Here is a 26,691-nt window from a genome sequence, read left to right as displayed (position 1 = left end):
AAGCAGATAAACAGGAATCAAATGATACAGAGTTTTTGGTATGTTTCTTTTCATACTTTACCAGCAAGGAGTTTTCATTTCAGAACTCATGATTAAAATTACAGGATCCAGGTTCAGGGTTTATCTAAATTAAGCTCACTGGAAATTTTACCCTCACCCAATTCTTGAACCTTATTTCTATGTTCAAAAAAACCATTATCAGAAGTTCTTTAAGGAGAAAGTTGTTTCATTTATAACTATTGGACAAGTGTAGGGTTGATGCAATCTCTATGTGCCATAGCTGAAGAAATGAATAGTATATGTATAGCTGAAGAACTATATTACATTGATTTTTTTAAATCATGAAGAAACTTACAGAATTAAGGTCCATGTTTTTGAATAGCTACATGCTTTTGGTATTACTAGTTCAGTTGGAAATAGCGGAACATGGTAGAGATAGAAGTAAAGGAAAACATCACTGTTAGCTCCTTTTCTTTGCTATATTTGTTTGTTAACTTTTTTTCATAGCTAATGGAATAGCAACCATGAATCCAATTCAGCAAACTTCCAAGGAAGACTAGATAAGAACTATTCAATTATAGGTTGCTTATTTATCTAATTCTCTTGGCAGGATTTGCTTTGGGTGAAACAAATCACCTGTTGAAGAAAAAAAAGTCATTTAAATGATTAAAATCTGTTTTAGCTAATTTCCTCTTTAACTTATTTGTAAGCCAGCAAGAACTGATAATTGTAATTAATAGTTACTATGGGAAACTTTAGTTGACATTTGGATCTCATTAGACTTTGAAAAACTTTTGCCATCTTGTTCTTTTGGAGCTTTTTACTTTTTATTTTAATTTATTTGTTTTTCTCTGGAATAACTGTTTTCAAGGTGGGTTGCAGTTTACAGAGTTTGATGCAGGGGCTTTGAAACTTCAGATTTTGGAATCCAGCTCTTTCATTACTAGCTGTATAAGCCAGGACAGTTTTAAATGAAAGAAAGAAAAAATAAACTCTCAAAGAGGACATAAAGATGGCCAACAGATATAAGATGCTCAACATCACTTGATTATTGGAGAAATGCAAATTAAAACCACAATGAGATATCACTTCACACCTATCAGAATGACTGTCATCAATAAGTCTAAAAACAAGTGTTGGCGAGGGTGTAGAGAAAAGGGAACCCTTGTGCATTGTTGGTAGGAATGCCAGTTGGGGCAGCCACTGTGGAAAGCAGTGTCGAGTTATTGCAAAAAATTAAAAATAAACCTACCTTATGATTCAGCAACTCCACTTCTGGGAATATATCTGAAGAAACCCAAAACACTGATTCCAAAAAATATATGCATCCCTATGTTCATTGCAGCATTATTTATAATAGCCAAGATTTGGAAGCAGCCCAAGTGTCCATTACTACATAAGTGGATAAAAAAGCTGTGGTACATTTACACAGTGGAATAGTACTTGGCATAAAAAAGAAAAATGTCTTACATTTTGCAACAGCATGGATGGACCTGGAGAGTATTACGCTAAGTGAAACAAACCAGTCAGATATGACAATGCCACATGATTTCACTCATATGTGGAAACTAGTGAACAAAATGAACTAACAGGAAAAATAGAGACAGACTCATAGATAAAGAACAGACTGACAGTTTTCAGAGGGGAGGATGTTTTGCAAGGCTGGGTGAAAAAGGTGAAGGCAACACAAAACAAAACAAAGCAAAGGAAAACAAAACAAAACAATTCATAGACATAGATAACAATATGGTGATTACCAGAGGGAAAGAAGAGTGGGGGGATGTAGAAGAGGGTGTAGAGGAAAAGAAATGGTGACTGAGGGAAATTTGACTTGTGTTGAACATGCAATACAATATGCAGATGGTGTATTATAGAATTGTACACTTGAAACCTATATAATTTTATTGGTTTTTTGTATATGATGTGAGAACTTGGTCTAGTTTTATTTTTTTTTGCATGCAACTGTCCAATTTTCCCAACATTATTTATGAATAGACTATCTTTACCTTCTTTGCCTCCTTTGTGAAAGATTAATTGACTATAAAGGTGTGGATTTATTTCTGGATTCTTTATTTTGTTCCATTTATCTATATACTTGTTTTTATGCCAGTACCATGCTGCTTTGATTACTATGGCCTCGTAGTATAGTTTGATATCAAGTAGTGTGAGTCCTTTAACTTTGTTCTTCTTTCTCAAGATTGCTGTAGCTATTCGGGGTCTTTTGTGGTTCCATATAAAATTTTGGAATATTTGTTCTAGTTCTGTAGACCATGCCATTGGTATCTTGATAGGAATTGCATTGAATCTATAGATTGCTTTCAGTAATATGAACATTTTAATGATGTTAATTCTTCCTACCCATTAACACAACATGCTATACACCTATATTTATTTGTATTTTCTTCAATTTCTTTCTTCAGTGTTTTATAATTTTCCTAGTACAGATCTACATCCTTGGTTAACTTTATTTCTAGGTATTTTATTTTATTTTATCTTTTTGAAGTATTTGTGAATGGGATTGTTTTCTTGTTTCTTTTCTGAGATAGTTCATTATTGGTTTATACAAATGCAACTCATTTCTCAATATTTATTTTGTATCCTGATACTTTACTAAATTCATTCATTAGTTTTAGTAGGTTTCTTTGGTGGAATCTTTAGGGTTCTCCATTATATAGTATCATCTCATCTGAAAATAGTGACAGTTTTACTTCTTCCTTTTCAGTTTGGGTTACTTTTATTTCTTCTTGTCTGATTGCTGTGGGGAGTATCCATTTTTTTTAATCTTATTTTTTTTATATATATATTTTTTACAGAGATAGAGTGAGAGTCAGAGAGAGGGATAGATAGGGGACAGACAGGAACGCAGAGAGATGAGAAGCATCAATCATCAGTTTTTTGTTGTGGCACTTTAGTTGTTCATTGATTGCTTTCTCATATGTGCCTTGACCCTGGGGCTACAGCAGACTGAGTGACCCCTTGCTCAAGCCAGCAACCTTGGGTCCAAGCTGGTGAGCTTTGCTCAAACCAGATGAGCCCATGCTCAAGCTGGTGACCTCGGGGTCTTGAACCTGGGTCCTCTGCATCCCAGTTTGATGCTCTATCCACTGCGCCACCACCTGGTCAGGTGGGAGTATCCATTTTTATTTATTCCATACTATGCTTTGAGTTTAATTGTTTTTTTAGAGAAAGAGAGAGAGAGAAATCAATTTGTTGTTCCATTTATTTACGCATTTATTACTTGTTTCTTCTATGTGCCATGACTGAGAATCACACCTGCAATCTTGGTGTATTGGGATGACACTCTAACCAACTGAGCTACCAAGCCAGGGCCTCAATACTATGTTTTGCGTTTAGATTTAAAGTCTTATTTACAGTGGAAAAGCTAAGGAATTTTCTCTTGTCTAGAAGTGATTTAGCTTAGAGATAAAAATTGCCACATATCACTAAAGAACAGAGTTTGGGACCTCTGATATCACTTTAAAAATGTTCCTTAATTTTCTAAAAATGTGTTTACTAGACATAACAGTAGCCTGTTTTAGGGAATGAGGAACATCCTGACCGGAAATAAAACTCTGATAAGTCAAGACAACAGCTGGTGCTTTGGAAGCTGACACTTTTCTATTTCTCTTTCTTTATAATTTATCTTGATAGCACCAACATGTGCTTTTAGCTATCATTTCTGTCTTGATGACTAACCTTGTCATTATTGTCCTTTATTTATCCTAGCTCTCCGTTTAGAACAGTTTCTAACATGCCCCCCTAACCACCATCTTCTTACTTCTCTGGATGAGAACAAGAACAAAAGAAAGTACAAAGCTTTTATTGTTCCTTTTTTGTTAACTAGACTTAAAACAGTCTTAAAGAAGCCTCTGAGAGGCCATGAATTCTCTTTTTTTCTAGATTTATTTATTTTAGAAGAGAGAGAGGGAGAGAGAGAGAGAGAGAGAAAGGGGAGGAGCAGGAAGCATCAACTCTCATAGGTGCCTTGACCAGACAAGCCCAGGGTTTTGAACCAGCGACCTCAGCGTTCCAGGCCAATGCTTTATCCACCATGCCACCACAGGTTGGGCTCCATTCATTCTCATGATCCAAATTCCTGGGTTTTTAATTTACTCAAATAGATGTATTTCCATTTGGGGAAGAGTCTCTCCAAACCATCTTCCTTCTGGGAGAGAGAATCATTTAGTTCCTGCTGAGCTATATTGTCGAGAAGCTGGCAAAATGTAGGTATATACTGGAGATTATTTTGGCTCTTTGTGTTTGTGTTAAGTGTATTCTATGGGAAGCTATTATGAGGGGTGGGAGGGGGTGAGAGAGAAGGAGATCAGTTGGTGTCTGCACTTTTCATAAACAGCTGGGGCTATGAGCAGAAACTCTTTAAATTGCACATCTAAATGTAGCATCTGGCATAGTGGGAACAACAGAGCTCCAGGGACCCTGGAAGAGGTGAAGTACGAGTGCTTGTCAGTTTTCTTACAGTTTTAACTCTGGACCTGAAGAATAGAATTAACCAGCCGAGAGTAGTGAGATTTGCTCTAGTGTCTCAGGAAATACAATCAATAGGACTTCAGCTGGAGAGAGAAGCACGTAGACTGTGGCTGAAGGAGTAGGAGTTGGAGATTGACATATATTATTAGCTGGACAGTAGTGGTTTTCTTTTTTTTTTATTTATTTTATTTTTTTATTTTTCTGAAGCTGGAAATGGGGAGAGACAGTCAGACAGACTCCCGCATGCGCCCGACCGGGATCCACCCGGCACGCCCACCAGGGGCGAAGCTCTGCCTCTCTGGGGTGTCGCTCTGTTGTGACCAGAGCCACTCTAGCGCCTGAGGCAGAGGCCAAGGAGCCATCCCCAGCGCCTGGGCCATCATTGCTCCAATGGAGCCTTGGCTGCAGGAGGGGAAGAGAGAGACAGAGAGGAAGGAGAGGGGGAGGGGTGGAGAAGCAAATGGGCGCTTCTCCTGTGTGCCCTGGCCGGGAATTGAACCCAGGACTTCTGCACGCCAGGCCGACGCTCTACTACTGAGTCAACCGGCCAGGGCAGTAGTGGTTTTCAAAGTGTGCCCCCACCCTTCCCTCATGTAATCAGCATTACCTGAGAATTTGTTAGAAATGCAAATTCTTGGTCTTCAATCTGGAACTACTAAATCGGAAATTGGGGGTAGGACCCAGAAATCTGTGGTTCAAGCAAGTCCTCCAGGTGATTCTGATACACGCTGAAAATTGAGAATCACTATTTTAGAGCAGGGGGGGGGTCACTTTTTTTTTTTACAAAGATACTTTACTAAAGATGTAGCCTTCATCTGCCTTCCCCACAATTGATGGTTTCAGGTTTGTGAATGAGTGAATGTGTGGACAGCAGATTTAAAAAGGGATGATAGAGCTTGACCAGGAGGTGGCACAGTGGATAGAGCATTGGCCTGGGACATGGAGGACCCAGGTTTGAAACACTGAGGTCACTGGCTTGAGTGCAGGCCCACCACCTTGAGTGTGGGGTTGCTGGCTTGAGCATGGTATTATAGACATGACCCCATGGTCACTGGCTTGAGCACAAAGGTTGCTGGCTTGAAGCCCAAGGACATTGGCTTGAACCCAAGATCTCTGGCTAGAGAAAGGAGTCACTGGCTCAGCTGCTGCCCCCCCCCCCCCCCATCAAGGCACATATGAGAAAGCAATCAATGAAAACTAAAGTGCTTCAACTATGAGTTGATGCTTCTTATCTCTCTCCCTGCCTGTCTGTCTGGTCTGTCCCTGTCTGTCCCTCTCTCTGTCTCTCTCTTCCTCTCTCCTTTTCAAAAAAAAAAAAAAAAAAAAAAAAGTGATGATAGAACCTGGAAAGGCTTTGCTGTTGTATTTTACTATTTTAAGACCTAATGTGACCCTTTCCTTGGGCGCTCCTCTTTCTTCTCAGCTGCCTCAGTCTTCATGGCTCTTGGCAGATGTCATTACTTGTTATTTAACAGTGGAACTGAAAAATAGTAGCCTATACTTGGCCACATGTGACTACAGTGTGTCCGTAAAGTCATGGTGCACTTTTGACCGGTCACAGGAAAGCCACAAAAGACGATAGAAATGTGAAATCTGCACCAAATAAAAGGAAAACTCTCCCAGTTTCATACCTATTCAGTGCAGTTTGATGTGGGCTCCATTTGTTGCCCTACACACATCCAAACGATAGTGAAGTTCTTGCCACACACGGGTAAGGACGTCTGGTGTAACAGAGTGAATAATGTCCTTGATTCTCTGTTTTAAGTAATTAATGTCATGATGCTTCATTATAAACGTGCCGATATTTACGTTGCACTTTGGTCATGGATTTGAATTTAGCGAGCCACAGAACACACTGAACTTTCCTCTGTACTGTCTACATCTCGACTGGCATGGCCGTGGGCTGCTCCGCTGTATACACGGTGTTACCTCATCATCTGCGCATGCGCACATGCTGCCACATCATCCTACAGAAACTGGGAGGGTTTTCCTTTTATTTGGTGCAGATTTCACATTTCTGTCATCTTTTGTTGTTTTCCTGTGACCAGTCAAAAGTGCACCGTGACTTTACGGACACACTATATTTAAATTAAAATAGAGTAAAATAAAAGATTTAGCTCTTCAATAACATTAGCCTATTTAAGCTGCTCAGTAGCTACATGTGGCTAGCTTGCAGCTCCTCTATTGGACAGTACAAATATAGAACATCTTCATCTCTTGGATTCTAAACTTGTAAATCTACAAGTAGTGTTTGCTCATTTCTGTTGTGTAAACACTCCCATCACAACCAGGGTCAGGCTACTAACATATATCACCGAACATGGAGTTGGAAAGAGATACACTTAGTCAACTCTTGTGAGCTAATATGAATTTGTTCTAGGTCACCACTGCTTTTGTGAAATTCTTTTCTTTTTTTTTTGAGAGAGAGAGGGAGAGGAAGGAAGAGAGAAAGAGAGAGAGACAGAAGAAGGGAGAGAGAGAGAAGCATCAACTCATTGTTCCACTTAGTTGTGTACCCACTGATTGCTTCTCATATGTGCTCTGACTGGGGTTCCAACTGGCCACCTTGGAATTAAGCTGGAGTCATTGGGATTGAACTAGCACCCTCAAGATCGAGGCAGTGACCCTGGGACTGAACTGGTGACCATGCCATGCCACTGCAATCTTGCTGTATCCATTGTACCACCAGTCAGAGTTGGAATTTTTTTTTATTTTTTTATTTTTCTGAAGCTGGAAACGGGGACAGTCAGACAGCCTCCTGCATGCACCCGACCGGGATCCACCCGGCACACCCATCAGGGGCGATGCTCTGCCCCTCCGGGGCGTCACTCTGTTGCAACCAGAGCCACTCTAGCACCTGGGGCAGAGGCCAAGGAGCCATCCCCAGCGCCCAGGCCATCTTTGCTCCAATGGAGCCTCGCTGCGGGAGGGGAAGAGAGAGACAGAGAGGAAGGGGGGTGGGTGGAGAAGCAAATGGGCGCTTCTCCTGTGTGCCCTGGCCGGGAATCGAACCCAGGGCTTCTGCACGCCAGGCTGATGCTCTACCACTGAGCCAACCGGCCAGGGCGGAATTTTTTCTTCATGGCAAAAAGTGCAAATTCTGTTCTTGACATTCTAATTTCATTTTATATGACTTGTTTTTCAAGAATACAATATTAACAGCATACTAACAATGGCCAGTAATTTGGTCACCTTCAGTCTTTTTTAGGTATAAGGTGGGAGTATACAATACATAATTTAATGTAAAAGATCTTTTCTATATCAATAGAAAAACTGCTCAAGGTAGATTGAGATCAGTGTCTTACAGTGCTTATGTGCTCAAAATTAAACCATACAAGATGTGAAGATGCATATTCTCTAGTCTGAGTTTTATATTGAGTCAATGTGGTACTCCACTGATTGTTTCTTTTAAGCAGAGGTGTTTATAGTTCTATCTGGTTGTGGATAGTAAGCTGGTAGGGTCGACTTGCTCACTAATTGAAAATGAAAGAGTTGTCTTTGATCTTTGAGGTCATGAATGACTTGCAAATATGCTGTCAAAGGTGAGCAATCTACTTAACTTTAAACATATTTGCCATTTTTAAAGTGCTTGAAAATCCTTTTTGGAAGATGAAAAATTATTCTTTTAATTGCAAGCTAAAAAACGCCAATTGATATGCAGCAAGGGCTAGTTATTAAGTATCATCATAAGACTTGGAATAGACCTGGAGTTGGCACAGACCTGTTTTTGTTGTTTGTTAATCAGTGCGTTCCTAATCTTGTGTGTGCGCGTGTGCAATGATGGTGGGTTTATGGTCATGAATGATGCTCTTGCATCACTAAGCTAGCAACTCATCTGTTAGACAAAAATAGATTTTAGTCCGTGGGTTTTATTCCTAAAATACTTGAAAATGAGAAAACTAAACGATTCTTATCCTACTTTCTTTTTTTAAGAAAACCCCTAACTCTGACTGACTCTGTTACTAAAACTGTTTGTTAACTGTGATGATCATAATTGGAAAAAATTATCGGTTAAACTGATAACCTTGTTGAGCCCAGTTATTTCTGCAGAAAGATTATACACATTTGTGTCAAATTGGGCCATTTTCTGGCTCTTGGGAATCTTCCATTTTAATGTTGGTCCAGCTAAAGCTGGGTGTCCTTGAGTGACAGCTGCTGAAAATTAAATCAATAAGTGGTGTCCAGATGTCAGAGAGAGTGGTGCAAAATGGGGACAGGTTGAGACAGTATGTAGAGTTTGATTCTGGGGAGTCAGAGTTTAGATTTGACTTAGAAAAGAAATGTCAGTATATATAATCCCTAAACATATACACCATATAGTCAGTAGACTTAGTAAAGGTCAAACAATCAATATGGTTGGCATTAGCAGAGATAGGCTATAGAAGGTGGTTTTATTCCTTGAATTTATTTTATTTATTTTTTATATTCCAACATATAGAAAGGTAGGCAGACTGTCCGGTGGAGTAAAAAAGAACTTGTATGATGGTGAAACAAGCTGACCATTGGTCAAAGAGTTAAATTAAGAGATTCCGTGGACTTGGGAAATAATGGGGGGGGCATCTCAATTTGCTTTCACATTTGTGTTTGTTAAGGGTGTAATATTTTGAATGTGTACTATCCCTTGGGGAAAATTGGGCTGCTAAGTATATAATCAACCTAGCAAGCTGGAAATACGAGGGAAAGCATTTTATGGTCCATCATGTTGTTACTGTAGACTTGACTTATACTAGAAAAAAAAAAAATAAAAAGGAACGAGAGCCTGACCAGGTGGTGGAGCAGTGGATAGAGCATTGAACTGGTATGTGGAGGACCCAGGTTCAAAACCATGAGGTTGCTGGCTTGAGCATGGGCTCACCAGTTTGAGTGCGGGGGTCTCTGGCTTGAGCTTGGGATCATAGACATGACCCCATGGTCACTAACTTGAGCCCAAAGGTTGCTTGCTTGAAGTCCAAGGTCACTGGCTTGAGTAAGGGGTCACTTGCTCTACTGTAACCCTCCTCCCCCCATCAAGGCACATATGAGAAAGCAATCAATGAACAACTAAGGTGCCACAGCAAAGATTTTAAGATACATTTATTTATTTATTTATTCATTTTTAGAGAGGGGAGAGAGAGAGAGAGAGAGAGAGGAGAGAGAGACAGAGAGAGAGAGAGAAAGGGGAGGAGCTGGAAGCATCAACTCCCATATGTGCCTTGACCAGGCAAGCCCAGGGTTTCGAACCAGCGACCTCAGCATTTCCAGGTCGACGCTTTATCCACTGCGCCACCACAGGTCAGGCAACACAGCAAAGATTTGATGCTTCTCATCTCTCTCTCTTCCTGTCTGTCTATCCCTATCTGTCCCTCTCTCTGTCTCTGTAAACAAACAAACAAACAAACAAAAAGAATAAGTTTTTGCCCTTGTTCTTTATAAAATCACTTAGAATATAGTAAAGATAATTGATGAAAATATTAGGTTCTCCCATTAAATTTTATTTATAGACTTGTAAACTATGGGAAGAGGGATGTACATTTTCCATTTACATATGATTTCTAGAGAGGTAACAAAGCAGTTATGAAATGGAAAAACATGAATAAAAACCGAGAATGAAGAAAATAATGACTTGGTTAACATCTAGTCATTTGATAACTAATAATCATTATCTAAACATATTCAAATAAGATAATTTAGCATAACTATTCAAAAGCCCAAAACCTTCCCTCCCCCAAAAGAAAGTTTTTAAATTTCTCCTTACAAGTAAAAAAAATCAGATTGTATCTATATTTTAATTTTTACCTAGAAATACTATTGCAATTGATCAAGAAATTAACCTGTGACATCCTATTTTTACCTTTTTTAAAAAAGATTTTATTTATTCATTTTTAGAAAAGAGAGAGAGGAAAGGGGGGGAGGAGCAGGAAGCATCAACTCCCATATGTGCCTTGACCAGGCAAGCCCAGGGTTTCAATCTGGTGACCTCAACATTCCAGGTTGATGTGTTTTTTTTTGGGGGGGGATTGTTGGCAAAGACAGAGTCAGAGAGAGAGACAGATAGAGACAGACAGACAGGAAGGGAGAGCGAGATGAGAAATATTATACCAATAGTTTGTTGTGGCTTTTTAGTTGTTTATTGATTGATTTCTCATATGTGCCTTGACCAGGGGTGGGGGGGCTACAGCAGACCGAGTGACCCCTTGCTCGAGCCAGTGGCCTTGGGCTCAAGCTGGTAAGCCTTGCCCAAACCAGATGAGCCCACACTCACACTGGCGACCTTGGGATCTCGAACCTGGGTCCTCTACATCCCAGTCTGACGCTCTATCTACTACACCACCACCTGGTCAGGCCAGGTTGATGTTTTATCCACTGCACCACCATGGGTCAGGCCAATGATACCCTATTTTTAAAAATCTTTTTTTTGTCAAACTTTATAAAAAATTATAAAAATGCAGATGAATATATATCTTTGACCAAAAATTGTAATATAAAAGGGGACAAAATTTGGGACATTTTTCTGTTTTCTCTTTAACTCTAAAGAGCTCTAGAATAAAGTTTGGATCAGGTAGCAATAAGAAATTGATGGCAATAAGGGGCAACTCTGGTATAATCCCTTCAGTTAGTTGGGTGTTTCAGATCCCACAGAGATAAAAGTTCTTAAGGTTTAAGAATTTCCTCTGTGATTTTTTTTCTTTTTAATGAGAGAGAAAGAGAGTGAGAGAGAGAGACAAGGACAGACAGACAGAAAGTAGGAGAGATAAGAAGCATCAACTTATAGTTGTGGTACCTTAGTTGTTCATTGATTGCTTTCTCATACATGCCTTGATGGGGGGGGAGAGACTTCATCTGAGCCAGTGACCTTGGGCTTCAAGCCAGTGACCTTTGGGCTCAAGCCAGGGGTCATGTCTATGACTCTACTCTTAAGCTGGTAATCCCACTGTAAGGCCATTGGCTGTGGCCATGCACATGCAGGTTTTCATTGGATTCAGGTAGACAGTGAAGGAACTGTGGAACCAGAAAATGGTGGGCCATTTTGTTTATTAAAGTCTCGGAATGGTGGATGATCAAACTGGCAGGGAAGACTGCTTCCCTTTCTCCTCACTGGCCCCCACCAGTCTCAGCACATTCCAGCAAAATAGGCTGGGCTGTTTTCTGAGTTCTTCCAAGCCCCTCAGCACTCTCCCTCTGGACTCCCCAGCAAAACAGACTGGGGAGAAAAACCCTTGTTGGGCAAATAAGTTTTTGAAAGCTGCATTTTTGGGGTTTGCTCACTTTTATTGTTAAAAATGGCCACTGCTTACATGATGATGCTCCCACATGATACAGCTAATTCCTTTCATGCTTGGGAAAGGGCTTGGTTATCCTGATGTGTGCTGGAGGAGGGCTTTTGCACCAAAAAGTTTTAAGAAGAAGGAGAAGGGAGGAGCTAGGAGGCCATTTTGGCAGAGAGAGGCCACAGGGTTGCAGAGGAGGCAGGCAGCAAGATGGCTGGAGCGGAAGGGGAACAGAGGTGGGGGCCTTTGATTCTAGGAAAAACCAGAAAGATTTTCCTGGTTGTGGAAACGAAGAACATGTGAGTGGGTTTTGGTGCCCTATGTGTTTGTTTTTATTCGCCAGCAGATTGTGAGTTAGAATAAAAGGATGGTCCATCAGTTCTTGGCTCTGCTGTTTCACTACCATCTATCTGAATCAAATGTGAACCTGCATGTGCCAGGCGGCTGTGATGGCTGAGACTGCTGGCCATACACCCCTTCTCCAGGAAATAATAGCAAACAATTGCCTCTCCCCATGGAGGCAGGCAATCTGCAATTTGTAATCCACTGCCCTGTGGGCAAGCATCCTCAGCCTTCCATACACTATACACACATGGTGCTGCCCCATGCCAATGCAAAATACAAGCAAGGAAATCTAAACACACTTGTTGACCCAACATTGCACCTCTATAGGATTGTTCGCTTCATAATCTACACCACAGGTATTCCTGTATGAGGAATGAGGTACATTACATAAATAAACAAACTATAGCAACATCATAAGTTATATAATGATAACAATGATAATGGTGTCTTTTATAATGTCTTCCTGAGTACTTTGCCCAAGGTACAAACTGGAGGCCCATTTCTAGCCCCCTACTCCATGGTAGGTGGGAGGGCCTATGTCCAGGGCTGTGTCCACGAAAACCTTTAAGTGGCCTTGGTGTGTCTCTCCAACTGGATGAGAGCAGCTTTCTGGTGCGGGAGGGCCTCCACCAGAGCTGGCCTCCCCCATCAGGGTCTTGTCTTTCATACTGTCCAGAAGCTGCATGTTCATTCAACAAGGGAGCTGGTGCCCCCCTCTGGTTGCAGTCTAAGAGTCTTAATGATCAGTCCACGATAGAGAGCCCAGTTGTCTGTGCAAATCACCAAGGTAAAGGTCCATTACAGGCAACGAGGTTTGCACAGGGCCTCAGGCCTCCCTTCTCATCCCTGCTGTCACGGCAACTCTGAAGATGCTGCCCCAAGGAGGAGCGTGTGGCAACGATGGCCAATCTCTCCATCTCTGCTCTGGAGAGCAGGATGCCATCCACCCCCTCTGTCTCACAGTTGCAGCAACCCGATTACCAGTGCCCCCAACTCTTATCAGCTCTGCCTGGGTGTAGGGCTGGACCATAGAGTGCTCCACTACCTGGGGAGGCTGTGGCTGCCTTTGAGGGACTTTTTTTTTTTTTTTGCTGGGTTTTTACCTTCTGGACAGCTACTGGCCAAGCTCTGAGTGTGCAGATGGCAGCTTCAGCCCAAACCTCCTCATTCTCAGAAGAGAAGCTGGAAACGTCTGCTCGCACTGACTCAGAGCCACTCCACAGACACAGCTCTGTCTTCGGCTCCTGCGGCTGCCGGTTCTCTGCCTGAACCTGAACCCGCGGTTGTTCTTCCAACAACTGCCGCTGCCAACGTTCAATCTCCAGGGCAAACTGCAACTCACGAACCTGTAGACTGTTCCAGTTCCAAGCACTGTTGGTGCTCAGCAGATCTTGAATCCGGCCGGGCTCCTTCTCCAGCGCTTGCTGTATGTAGTTCAAGTCATTGCTGATTCTCAGCCTTTAGCCTGATCAGCAGTTCTCAGATCTGCAGCTCTTTGTGGAGGTTTTGACGTTGGGTGGTCTCTTACACAGAGCTCTGTATTTCTTCTCACAGGGCTTTAAGAAAACAGCCAGATGACAGTCCCCAAAAAGACAACCATGGGGAAGCATACACTGGGGAGCAATGACCAGTCCTCTACCCCACTCCTCAAGGGTGTCTGTAGCTCCAGACCAATCTGATCTGAATCCTGCTGGCTATGCCAGATGTAAGGCCATTGGCCATCACCATCGTGGCCTTGCAGGTTCTCATTGGTTTCAGGCAGATGGTAAAGGAACTGTGGAGCCAGAAAACAGTGGGCCATTTCATTTATTAAAGTCTGTAATGGCGAACGAGCAAACAGGCAGGAAAGACCGCTTCTGTTTCTCCTCACCCATCACAGTACTCCCCAGCAAAACAGGTGGGGCCGAAATCTCAGGGCTCCTAAGCCTTTTAGCACTCCCTCCCTCTCTGGACTCCCCAGCAAAACAGGCTAGGGAAAAAAATCCCTTCTCCAGTGTAAGGCAAGTAGTCACAGCATGGTTGTAGCCGCCAAACATGTGCAAATTCTCATTAGATTTGGATAGACGGTAATGAAACAATGGATCCAAGAACTGGTGGGCCATCCTTTTATTCTAGCTTGCACCTGGCTAGCAAGTAAAAACACACAGTGGGAAAACACTTTCCTTTCCATTCAGAGCTCCTAAAGCCACTGACTTTCTCCCAGGTTTTCCTAGAATCAAAGGCCCCTACCACCAGTCCAGTGGAGCTCACAAAGCCCCTCACCTCTGCACCCCTTCAGCACCCAGCTATCTTGGATGCCCGCCTCTTCTGCAACCACATAGCCTCTTCCAAAATGGCCTCCTAGCTCCTCCTCCTTCCCTGGTCTTACAACTTTTCAGCATAAAAGTCCTTCCTCCAGCATACATTAGCATAACCAAGCCCCTTCCCAAGCAGAAAGGTAATTAGCACTATCACCTGGGCAACACAATCACGTGATCAGTGGCCATTTTTAACAATAAAAGTGAGCAAACCCCAAAAATACAGATTTAACAAACTTATTTGCCCTACATCCAGCAAACAATAATAAACAATCGCCCCTTTCCTTGGAGGCAGGCAGCCGGCAATTTGCAATCTGCCGCCCTGAGGGCAAGCACCCACAACCTTTCAAAGACTACATACGCATGGCGCTGCCCAGCCAATGCAAAATACAAGCAAGCAAACCTAAACGTACTTGTTGACCCAATACTCATACTCAAACTGGATGAACCCGTGCTCAATCTATCGCCCTTGGGGTTTTGAACCTGGGTCCTCAGTATCCTTGGCCAACACTGTTCTTTGTGCCACTGCCTGGGCAGGCATCAGTTTGTGAAATTTCATCAGGTCAACCTGTAGAACAGTTTGCAGGTCATCCCTTGAGAAGACGATATGTGAAGACTGTACTGGGAAAATGGAGAGTTTCCTAGCAGATTTTACGGATTCTCTGGGTCTTTAGTGTTATAAAGTAGCCTTTCTGGACTTTCCATGGGTTTACATAGAGAAACCAAGTCCAAATAAATTTTTTGAGAAGTTTTATTAATATGCCGGCCGTATATGACTGACACGGGGTATAGCTGACCCAAATCGTGCGTGCATGAAATAGCCTTGCAGCTCATTATATAGACTTGGATCACATACAGGTTTGGGGGAAGGGAAAAGGAAGGGGAACATGACACAATAATCAATTCATTAACAAGCTTATAACATTTGTCTATAGGATCTATAAAAAACATTTCTACATTCCAAAACCTACAAGGCAACACAATAGTGATGTTGTTTTACATATCAAAGACAGTCACAAATCTATGTCTACTTCCTATTCCTTTGTCCAGAGGTATATGTTACTCTCAGGATTCCAGGAAGGGAGGAAGAGTTGAAATCAGTTGTAAAGCCAGTAACCACGGCCACCATCACAGCCACCTGGCCCATGTAGATTCGAATTTGATTCGGACAGATGGTAATGAAACAATGGAGCCAATAACTGGTGGGCCATTAGCTTTAATCCTAGCTTGCACCAAGAAATACACACAGTGGGAAAACATTTCCCTTTCCATTCAGGGCTCCTGTAAAGCCAGTAGCCAGGGCCAGGGCCAGCATCAGAGCAGCCAGGCCCATGCAGGTTCTTATTGGATTCGGACAGTCAGTAAAGAAACAACTGAGCCACAAACTGGTGGGCCATAGTCTTTAATCCTAGCTTGCACCCGGCGGGCAAGTAAAAACACACACTGGGCTCCAAAACCCAGTCACATTCAGTGCTCACAAAGCCACTGACTTATCTGAGTTTCCTAGAATCAAAGGTTTCTAGCTCACCAGCCTTATTCTCCTCAGTTCCCCATCTCCTTCCTTATCCCAGATACAAACTCTACACAAACTGGCATCTCACTCAGCACTCCACCACCTTGGCTGCTTCTCCTGGCCTCCACGTGGCCTTTCTCTGCTCTCTCTTCTAATGATAATCTCAGGAACCAAGAGCCAAGACCCATTCTGCCTCCATTTTATAGTGTAGAAATCCAAACCCTTAATCCAATATACATAATAGGGAAGTCTCTAATGCAAAGTCACTTCTCTGAGGCATGATAGGATTGTACCACCTCACACCAAAAAGGGTGGGACAGGCTTAATCCCAAAACCAAGCCTCAGGCTACAACAATTCTCAACACACATTAATATCACCTGGGCAACGGCCTCCAAGTGGGCAGTGGCGCCATCTTTAACAAAGTGAGCATAATACATTTTATCTGCCCAACAGCTCCCAAAGCCACTGACTTATCCGAGTTTCCTAGAATCAAAGGTTTGTACCTCACCAGCCTTATTCACCTCTGTTCCCCAATTCCTTCTCTCTGCACAAACTCTGTGCAAACTGACTTCTCCTTCAGCACTCTGCCATCTGGGCTGCTTCTCCTCTTGTCCATGTGTTCTTTCTCTGCTTTCTTACAGCATGGGCTCCTCTGCCCCATTTTATTGTGTAGAAATCAAAACCTTTAATCCAATATACAAACAAGGAAGTCTCTGATACAAAGTCACTTATCTGAGGCATAATGAGATTCCTCATGAGAGTGCACCAGTCATGCAACAGTTAAGGGTGTGGGGAAAAGCTTAGTCTTAAAACTAAGCCTTAGGCTATAACGACCCTGCCTGCTTACAGCCTGTTTTCCACACCCAATGCAAAGTATAAGCAAGCAAACATATATATCATATTTACAAACTTATTTGACCAACATCAGTGTAAGGTATGTAAATTTTGTCTCTTATTGAAAGGGAAAGGAAGTTCTTCAGATAACCCTTATTCTATAGTTAAAACTAAATGACCCAGTCGTCCTTGCAAGTCAGAAAGCTTCTGCATTCGTCTCCCTCCTTTCTCTAAAGAAAGGATGGGCAAGAAGCCTGACTCTTCCTCCTAAAAAATTAACATTAATTTTTGCAATTCTTCGGTACCTTACCACAGAAGTAGATTTCATTCATGGCCCCAATTCTTGAACTCATCCCTGCAGCCATATCCTTTGCCCTGAGACATTTCCTTTGAATGAAAAGACAGTCTTTTTCCTGGAATCTGGCCTTGTTTTGTGAACTGCTTTGGCCAACATGATGCAGCGGAAGTGAAAGCATGCCATTTCTGAACCTGTGTCTAAGACAAGCATCGTGTTTTCTATTTGTTTTAGCCGAGAGCAATGCTTTCTAGTTGCTGGGTGATGACAGTCTCAGACATGTGAGACATGGGAGAGAGCCCAGGTGATACCAGCAGAGCCAGCTGGTAGACCACCCCGGACAGAGCAATAAAGGCTTAATGCTGTAGGCCACTGATGTTTTGTGGTTTTTACGCAGCACTGTTGTGACAACAGAGGGCTGATATTGGGCACTGATTTTGTCTGAGGGGATGGACAGCTGATTAATTCTTGGAGGCCCTCTTGATGCCTTATTAAAATAAACAGGAAGTCCTTAAAGGGACAGGTTTGCAGAGCTTAAGCACCTCCCACCAGGCATTTATTCACTGAGTTGATCTGACTTGGGGCAAAGGTTTTAGTCCTCTGCTTGGTCGCATTAGTATGCAGATGTAGCTGTGTCCCTCCACACCTGGCAGAGAGTCAGGTGTCTAGACGTTAGCCAGGACTTCCTCGCATGAGGGTCTTACTCTGCCAGTGAAGAGCTTGCTCTCCTTGGTGAACAGAGGTGACTTAGTCGTGGCCTGGGGCTTATCTGTATTTGCCTGCAAATACAGTAGAGTGAACACATTCTCTTACAAAATGTATTCTGGGAATTAAAACACAGACCCTTTAATTTTCTTTCTTTCTTTCTTTTTGGTGAGTCTCACTTCTTTTCTACAAGCAATGAATCAGTGTGCCATCCTTTTGAAACGCCACTCCATCGTCTTTGGCTTTATTCTAGCTCATCCCCCCCCTAACTAGAGGAAACAATGGAATTTGGTAGAAGCCTCAGGGATTTTGAAACCAAGAGGGACAGGCTTTTACCTATGAAGAGAAGGGGAATTTGGTTGAAAATAGATGCTCGTTAGGATGCATTCAGAGGGACTATTTCCTCTCCATTATTTTATTTGCCTGGTGACTTGGTCCCCCGGGGCTCTCCAGGGCAGCTGTGAGACACCCTGATTCCACAGCAGTGAAGCTTTCACAAACGTGTTTTCCAAGGACAAACGTTCTCCCTGCAGATTTCCTCAGCTGCAGTGATTGTCTTGTCTGGGGATTGTATGCTGATTATTTCGTTTCCTTACTGCTTCAGTGGATTCCAAATTTGTCATGGTTAAAAGAAAAATTCTCCCGGGAATTTTCATAAAAAGAAGTTGGTGAGAACAAGGCTTAGTATTAGCTCGGCTGAGCAGGCTTTTGAATGTGGCCGAGGGCTGAGAGACACAAAGAAGACTAGAGGGAATGCAAGATTACTCCTGATGCTTGCTCACAGGTCAGGCATGATACAGAAGTTGTGCAGAAATTTCCGTGGTCATTGCTCTGCGTGGAGGTGCCCTTCTTCTTCAATTAATTGAACTAAAAGCGGTCAAAAGCATGCAATAAGTTTACATGGCCAGCAGGGGGCAGGAGCGCCCCAGCCATATGTCCCAATCTCTTCACTGAAGTTGCTGGCACCAACCAGTGTGCTCTGTTTTCAAAGCCACCTGGTTGGTTCTGAACTCTTCGCAAGCCTTTCCCCCTCTTTTTTGTTAAGATTTTTGCTTTCACTTAATCTCTTCTGCTGACAGTGTGGGCAGTAGAGTCAGTCGGCTTGGATTTGAGTCCTGGCTGCTCAACTCGCTAGCTTTGCCATTTCTTTGTGCTTCGGTCTTTCTCATCTGAAAAAACGGGAAGAAAACAATTGTGGGGATGTCCTGAGGACGATTGAATTAACTTGTGTAATGCATTTAGAACGATACCTGGCACTGAGTTTTTGATAAACATCAGCCAATAACAGTATCCCTCTTTCTTTTCTGCCTTCCACCTTCCATCCTCCTAAGTCAGATGGAAATGGAAACAGAAACAGAAATGTACCTGGCAATAGATTCTGCTGGCTGACTCCCCTTTGTTCTTTAAAACTTATCTCAAAAACACAGTATCACCTCTGTGGCATTTCTGCCAAAAATGTTTACGCTAAATCTAATAATGAGAAAACATCAGAAGAAACCAAATCAAGGGACATTCTACTAAATAACTAGACTGCGCACTTCAAAAATGACAGGGTCACAAAAGACAGACTGTTCAGACTGCAGGATGCTAAACACACATGACAACCGAATGCTGGGAATTTCTTTTGCTTAATGTACAGTTGGTGAAATTTGACTAAGGGCTGTAGACAAGATAGTAGTATTGGCTTAGTATTAATTTCCTGGTTTTGGTAAGTGTAGGCAATGAAAGAGAATGTCCTGGTTTTTAGGAAACACACACTGGAGTATTGAAAAGTCAAGGGGACATAATATCTGAAAGTTATTCTCAAATGGTTTTATAAATGTGCGTGTGTGTAGATGTATGATAGGTCTATGAGAGCATATTTTGATATAACATTGTAGTGCAACTAAATGATATATTGTTACAGGAAAGGGGGTCTGGCCCTTTGGGTCTGCCTAGGGCTGGCTGGTAGTTTGTGGGTTCTTGTTTCATGCAGGAAAGATTTCACAACACGAGTCCAGGTGATTTTGAGAGGCTTACTAACAGCTGGGGACTGTGAAACAAGGAAGGGCTTCGGGCACCATCAGCAGCAGGAAGAGAGCCTAGGTGGCCAAGAGCCTTGGCTCCTTGGAAAGTCAGAGAAAAGGGGGCCTTGCAGACAGGTTCAGGGGTTAAACCCAGAACAAACTACCACTGCCGGCCCTGGCCGGTTGGCTCAGCGGTAGAGCGTCGGCCTGGCATGCGGGGAACCCGGGTTCGATTCCCGGTCAGGGCACATAGGAGAAGTGCCCATTTGCTTCTCCACCCCCCGCCTCCTTCCTCTCTGTCTCTCTCTTTCCCTCCCGCAGCCAAGGCTCCATTGGAGCAAAGATGGCCCGGGCGCTGGGGATGGCTCCTTGGCCTCTGAACCCAGGCGGTAGATTGGCTCTGGTCGCGGCAGAGCGATGCCCCAGAGGGGCAGAGCATCGCCCCCCGGTGGGCAGAGCGTTGCCCCTGGTGGGCGTGCCGGGTGGATCCCGGTCGGGCGCATGCGGGAGTCTGACTGTCTCTCCCCATTTCCAGCTTCAGAAAAATACACACACACACACACACACACACACACAAAAAGAAACTACCACTGCCCCTGGTTGCAAGTCTCATGGGGACCCTTAGAGTTTAGGGGAGGCACCCCTGAGAGGGAAGAGGGGCAGAGGAAAGGTGCAGGCATGCACCAGGGAGGACAGCATGCCTTGGGTCGTTTGGTTCCAGGGTTGTTTTTTTATTTTTAATTATTTTTATTTATTCATTTTAGAGGAGAGATAGAGAGATTGAGAGACAGACAGACAGAAGGGGGGGAGGAGCAGGAAGCTTCAACTCCCATATGTGCCTTGACCGTGCAAGCCCAGGGTTTTGAACCGGTGACTTCAGCATTCCAGGTCAACGCTTTATCCACTGTGCCACCACAAGTCAGGCCCGGTTCCAGGGTTTTTATAGGCTGGGAGTTTAGGGGAGGTCTTAATAGAATATTCATCAGCTTTTCCAGGGATGCCCTTTCTGGGTTATGATCTCTACCGATTGGTTAGCACCAGGGGTCATTAGTCATTGTAGCTGGTCCCCGGCACCCTCTCCCTACTCCCTCCAACTGGTTTTGCTGCTTTTCTGGGCCTGGAGCTGAATGCAGCTGAGGCCTTAGTGTTATCTCTGGAGAGATGACCTTCTGTACCTGGCTGTAAATTCATTCAGTTCTCTGTCTCGGTTTCCCCATTTTGCTTGCCAAGGAATTTTCCTAGCTTCTGACGATCCTGCCTCAATCTGAGAATTATTTTTATTATTCATGCACATTATTTGTTGTAAGCCTGAAATTACATAAAAAGTGCAAAGTTAAAGAAATAAAAAACATGAATAAAAAATGAAAGATCCCAGATACCACCTTGTTCCAGAAGTTTCCCCCAATGCTGCCAGGCCCTCACTCTTTGGCTGGTTAGGTGCTCCTGTCCTAGGTGCCCTGACCTGCAGCCTCTCTGCCAAAACACCCATTACGCTGTATCGTGACCACCTGCTTATGTCATTAGACTGTGAGCCTGGACAAGAAGGCAGGGACTCCATCCCATTGTTCACCAGTGTCTCACCCAAGCCTGGCTAATACCTGGCGCAGAGGAGAAACTCATCACAGATTTGCTGAGTGATAAGGTCATGGAACCTGGCATCATATCCAGGGTTTGATTATCCAGGGCCTGTTGTCAATTGTAGGCTTTTTGTTCTTTTCAGGTTTTGTAGCAGGGACGTAGCAAAGGTTTGGGACTCAGGGCATCTAGTCAGAGAGCCACGTCTGAGCATGCACGAGGGACAGTCTCTTCAGTTTATTTATACCTTAGTGTTGGGATGCTCTAGCTCAGAGACCCCCTGAGGACAGAATCTGAGCTCTTTGAAAGAAGGGAAATCATCAGTGGACTCTTTCTGTCTAGGCATTTACCTTAAGGGAATTCCACTCTCCCTGCTCAATGCTAAGTATGTTTAGTGTGAAAAGGAGCTTGTTTTACTTAACTGTGTAGCCCTTGAATACAAACCATGGTTTCATCTGGCTGTACAGAAACAGCAATCTGAACCGGAGTGGGAGGCAGAATAGACCCGGAGGGCTTTGGGGGAAGCGGGTGTGCACATGCGCACCTGCTTATCCCCCTTTTTGATGGGGTCGGGCATGCTTTAGGGGCAGGTTTGTCTACAGGCAGTGCGGCTGATACTAGGATGTAATGTCATAGAGATGTAACTCATTGCTTTCTTTTGTGATCTCCATATTAATTTACTCTCCTGAGAGGGCATGCCTTGTGGTTACTACTTCACTGTTATTTATTTACTTATTTTAGCTAATGTTAATGTCCTTGCTAGATAATTTGTTATTTGTCAAAGACAATGATGCAATACAAAGTCAGTATAACTTTTATCTTTGCTAGAAGCTGTAGAAGTCTGTCCAGAAAACATTCCGTTGTGCACACCTGATGCTAGAAAAGGAATGCAACTACAGATTGTAAGAAATAAATAGCCTGACCTGTGGTGGTGCAGTGGATAGAGCATTGACCTGGAATGCTGAGGTTGCTGGTTCCAAATCCTGGGCTTGCTGGGTCAAGGAACATATGACAAGCAATCAATGAACAACTGGAGTGAGGCAACAATGTGTTGATACTCCCCCCCCCTCTTCTCTCTGAAGAATCATTAAATAAAATCTTTGGGGGAATAAAAAAGAAATGTAGCGATAAACCAGGTTTCCTACTGAGGTTCTTTGGTTAGCACCTGGTGAGCTGGGGCTATCACCTGGATTGTGTTTGGTTCAGAATGGAATCTTTGTGAGGAAGAAAACTTGGATGTAGAGGTTCCGGTCAGTATGATTAGATAAAGAAAAAGTGTAACTCCCCACACCTCAAAAATAACTCCCTTGCACATCTCACTGATCAGAGAGAGAGTCTTTTGAAATAATAGGTTCTTCTAAAAGCTGCTATGAAAGTTATGCCTCTTGCTACCTCTACTTTGGTACAAATTGGTTTAATCAGGCATTTTGATCACTTTTCCTCTAGTAGCAAGCTGAGAAGAAGAAATAGTGATCTTGTTTGGAGGGAGTTGGAGGAGGAGGAGGGCTGGGCAGTTTTAGAGCAAGAGGTATTTTGGACAAGGTGCTGGCCAGGGGAAAGTGCTGAGGTGGAAGTGTGGAACAGCTGCCGTGTCCTAGTTTTTGGAAGCTGGAGTCCACAGGTAGGGAGAGGAGCAGAAGTGGTCCAGCCTGCAGGAACAGAAAGATGATGTTGCCAAAACCCGATGTTGACCATGTAGCAATGGTGACAGGAATCCTGCTTGACATACCACAAAATAACCTATAAGTCATGGTTCTGCAATTGTCTGCCTTGTGTGTTACATGGCTTGTTTCTCTTGAAGAATGAACTATCTTATACATCAAAGTTTATCTTAGAATAGAGTACACCTATGTTTGAGCTCAGTAAACTTACTTAATTAAACATATATATAATGTTCTTGTCATCTTTGCCATACTTACTGATACTTGTCCCAGACCTTATCCCTGAAACTTAATTTCTCAACAAACTTTGCCAGGTACTTATCCAACACCAACTTCCACTGACTTTAAATATAAAATGATCAAAGTCCAGAGCAACCAACTGAATAATTCTGTTCTATGAAGTATGACCATAAATGGCTCATTTATCTAAATGGCATTCAATCTTACATGGGCATTCAAGAACTCAAGACAGATGATGGCTATTCCTCCAAACCCTAACGATGTCGTAAGACGTGGGTGGGCAGTCTGCAGAAGCTTTTTCTTCTTGTCCAACTCCGTTTTGACTTTGGGGTATCACGATGGCCGTGTGTCACTGTCACGTTCTTGTTTGTCCAGGCAGATGTGTTTAGCCCCCTCAGCCATCGTTCTAGAGCTTGGAGTCTTGGGCCTTCAACGGAAGAGTTGAAGAGTAGTAAAGGTCAGAGATCAAAATTAGGAAGAAAGATACCAAGAAATGACTGGAAGGTCAATACAGACATGGAACCCAATCTCATGGAGGACTTTGTGGGGAGGGAGGGAAAGGGAGACGGTCTTTAGATAATGAGGAACAGGCACAGCGGGGCCCGTAGTTTTGCGGGTTTCCTCGTTATTTGCCATCTGCCCCCTGCTTTTCCCTGATAAACTCTTTAGAATAATTTCTTTGAGGAAATATGCTCTTTTTGGGGGGTGGGGTGGGGAAGATTAAAGTCTAAGTCAGGCGGGTGAATACACTTACAGGCCAGTCCACTCTACCTTCAATGACACTGCCTGTGTTCAGGCCCATGTCTCTTGCCTCTGACAGCTACTGTCTCCTTGTCATGGCCGACGCTGTCTCCATCCATCTCTTCTTCTGTGGCCTCACCCCTTGCCTTCAAAGTCAACCTCCGTTCTACTACGGGGAAGTTTTTCTGAAATGCAGATATTAGTGTTTGGCAGCCCTGCTTAAAAGCTCTCATTGACTTTTTATTTTCTGTGGAATAAATCTCAAATTTTATAGCATTAAGAACCTTCATATTCTATTTCTCCATCCTTACCTCTGATGACATCCCTTTATTGATTCTAGCTTTACACAGAGTTTTTATAATTTATATCTCCAGTTTTTTTTTTATATATATATATATGCCTGACAAATTGCTACTCGTTCTTTTAAAGGCAAGATTGAGTTTCTCATCTTTGGAAGCCTCCTCTTTCTCCCATTCCCACCCCCCAGCTTTAAGTGAAAGTGAGTGTGTTCACTGATGTTGCCACTCTAGCTAGTTTACACATCTAACTACATTTTTATAACCTATCTTCGTTGTAGATGCACTTCTCTCCCCCATTAGACTTTCACCTTCTTCAAAGTTGATACTTTATTGATTTGTTTTTGTAGATGAAGGATCTGGCCCATAATAAGTGCTTAACAACTGTTTATTGGATAAATGAGTGAAGTTTTATCCTTAAATCCGAGTGTTTGGTTAGTAACTCAGTAAGTAACACCAAGGACTGTTTACTAGGAGTCAGCCTAGCATTGGATGAGGTCCCACGTGGGGGTTGAGTAGTGACAGACATGCTGGTTGGAGGATGGGCCAGTGTAGATGTGGGTTCATTTTTTGGGTGAAAATAAATTTAGAAAGACCAACAATAGGTGGTGGGAGTGTAGTTATTACGGAACAGGGGAGATATTAATGATATTATGGAAAAACATTGTTGGGTTAAATAATATGATTGGGAAATATATTTTTATTTTATTTTATTTTTAATTTTTATTTTTTTTCATTTTTCTGAAGCTGGAAACAGGGAGAGACAGTCAGACAGACTCCCGCATGCGCCCCACCGGGATCCACCCGGCACGCCCACCATGGGGCGATGCTCTGCCCACCAGGGGGCGATGCTCTGCCCATCCTGGGTGTCGCCATGTTGCGACCAAAGCCACTCTAGCGCCTGGGGCAGAGGCCACAGAGCCATCCCCAGCGCCCGGGCCATCTTTGCTCCAATGGAGCCTTGGCTGCGGGAGGGGAAGAGAGAGACAGAGAGGAAGAGGGGGTGGTGGAGAAGCAAATGGGCTCTTCTCCTGTGTGCCCTGGCCGGGAATCGAACCGGGGTCCTCCGCACGCTAGGCCGACGCTCTACCGCTGAGCCAACTGGCCAGGGCTGGGAAATATTTATTATATATTATAATATATATAGTGGTGGTGGCCGCACACACACATTCGGAGAGGAATGAGATGTGTTTAGTAGAATTAGATGAACGTGAATTGGTTAGCAGGAAATGGTCAGCAAGGTCCTTGAAGCTGTAGGTGCGATGAAGACCAAGAGGCTTTATGACTTTGACATTCTGTCAACTCTGTCCAGAGGGCGAGGGAGACTGGGGTGGCGTCTGGAAGACGTTTGAGCAGAGAAGGCCTGCCGGTCGTATTTTCCGCTGTCCTGGAACTCCCCTCCCCCCCTCCCCCCCTCCCAGCCTGCGGAACCTTCTCGCTCCGTGCAGCAATGCCTCAGCGATGAGCAGTAAACGTTCACGAGTTCCCTATTTATTGGTGCCGTGGCAGCTGCTGTAGTTAGAGGCTCTCACAGCTTGGCACCTCAGCTGCAGACAACTTTCTGACCCAGCGTGTAGCTCTTTTAAAAAGCGTATATTTTACACTGAAAAAATTTTCAAACACACAGAATAGAGAGATTGCGGCCCTGTACACATACATACATGGCCTAGTTTCAACAAATATCAGCATTTTGTGGTTCTTTTTAATCGACATTTTAGAGCAAACTCTAGACTCATATTAACTCATGCATATATCAGTACGTGCCTCTCACTGATAAGGATATTGGAAAGTAATATAACCAGCGAGCCATGATCACATCAGGGATGCTTTGACTATGCTCAAGGGACTGGTCCCTTCCTTCTACTTCATCCCACTCCTCTAGCAGGCTGGAGAGACTATCTCCACTTATTCCTGCAGCCACCATCTCCGCGAGAGAAGAACCGGCCGTTACACCTGTTCATCTTGTGCCGCCGGAGTCTTCCACTTGTAAGATACCATCTACGAAGAATGAAGTTTCCTGGTCTTTGTGTTTGTTCCACTTAAACCTGACATTGTAATGAACAGAAAGATGTATTCAGTCTGTAAATTAATTTAGCACTATTTCAAGTCTCAGCCCTCTCTGCTGTGTCAAAAGGGTTCATTAAAAAAAAAAACAAACAACAAAAAAACGAACAACCCTGGCTTGTGGGTTCTTACAGACTCTCAAGCAGTGTAAATGTGCCAAGTGTTTATATACATGCTATTGCGTCTTCTGACCTGTCGCTTTTGAGGGAGTGTATGAGGCTCGTTGACCTAATGACTTTCTGAGCTAACTTGGCATGGTAGCAGACGTCGCAAGCAGCTAGCTTAGCTGCTCTCTTTGTCCCTCGTTGCTACTAGAGGCGGTCAAAACCACCCGTACCAAGTAGGATTAATGAATAGAATAGATACAAAGTATTTATGATTTA

At 43.3% G+C, this 26,691-nt stretch overlaps 1 pseudogene; it reads right to left on the bottom strand.

The window, feature by feature from the left end:
* Window positions 1-26,168, bottom strand: part of LOC136313989 (nucleoporin p54-like) — a 57,495-nt pseudogene extending 31,327 nt beyond the window's left edge.
* Window positions 26,169-26,691: the final 523 nt, after the last annotated feature.

The sequence above is a fragment of the Saccopteryx bilineata genome, chromosome 10 (assembly GCF_036850765.1).
Source record: "Saccopteryx bilineata isolate mSacBil1 chromosome 10, mSacBil1_pri_phased_curated, whole genome shotgun sequence".
Taxonomy (NCBI): Eukaryota; Metazoa; Chordata; class Mammalia; order Chiroptera; family Emballonuridae; genus Saccopteryx; species Saccopteryx bilineata.
The sequence above is the reverse complement of the archived record's forward strand: the minus strand, read 5'-3'. Positions and strand labels throughout refer to the sequence as shown.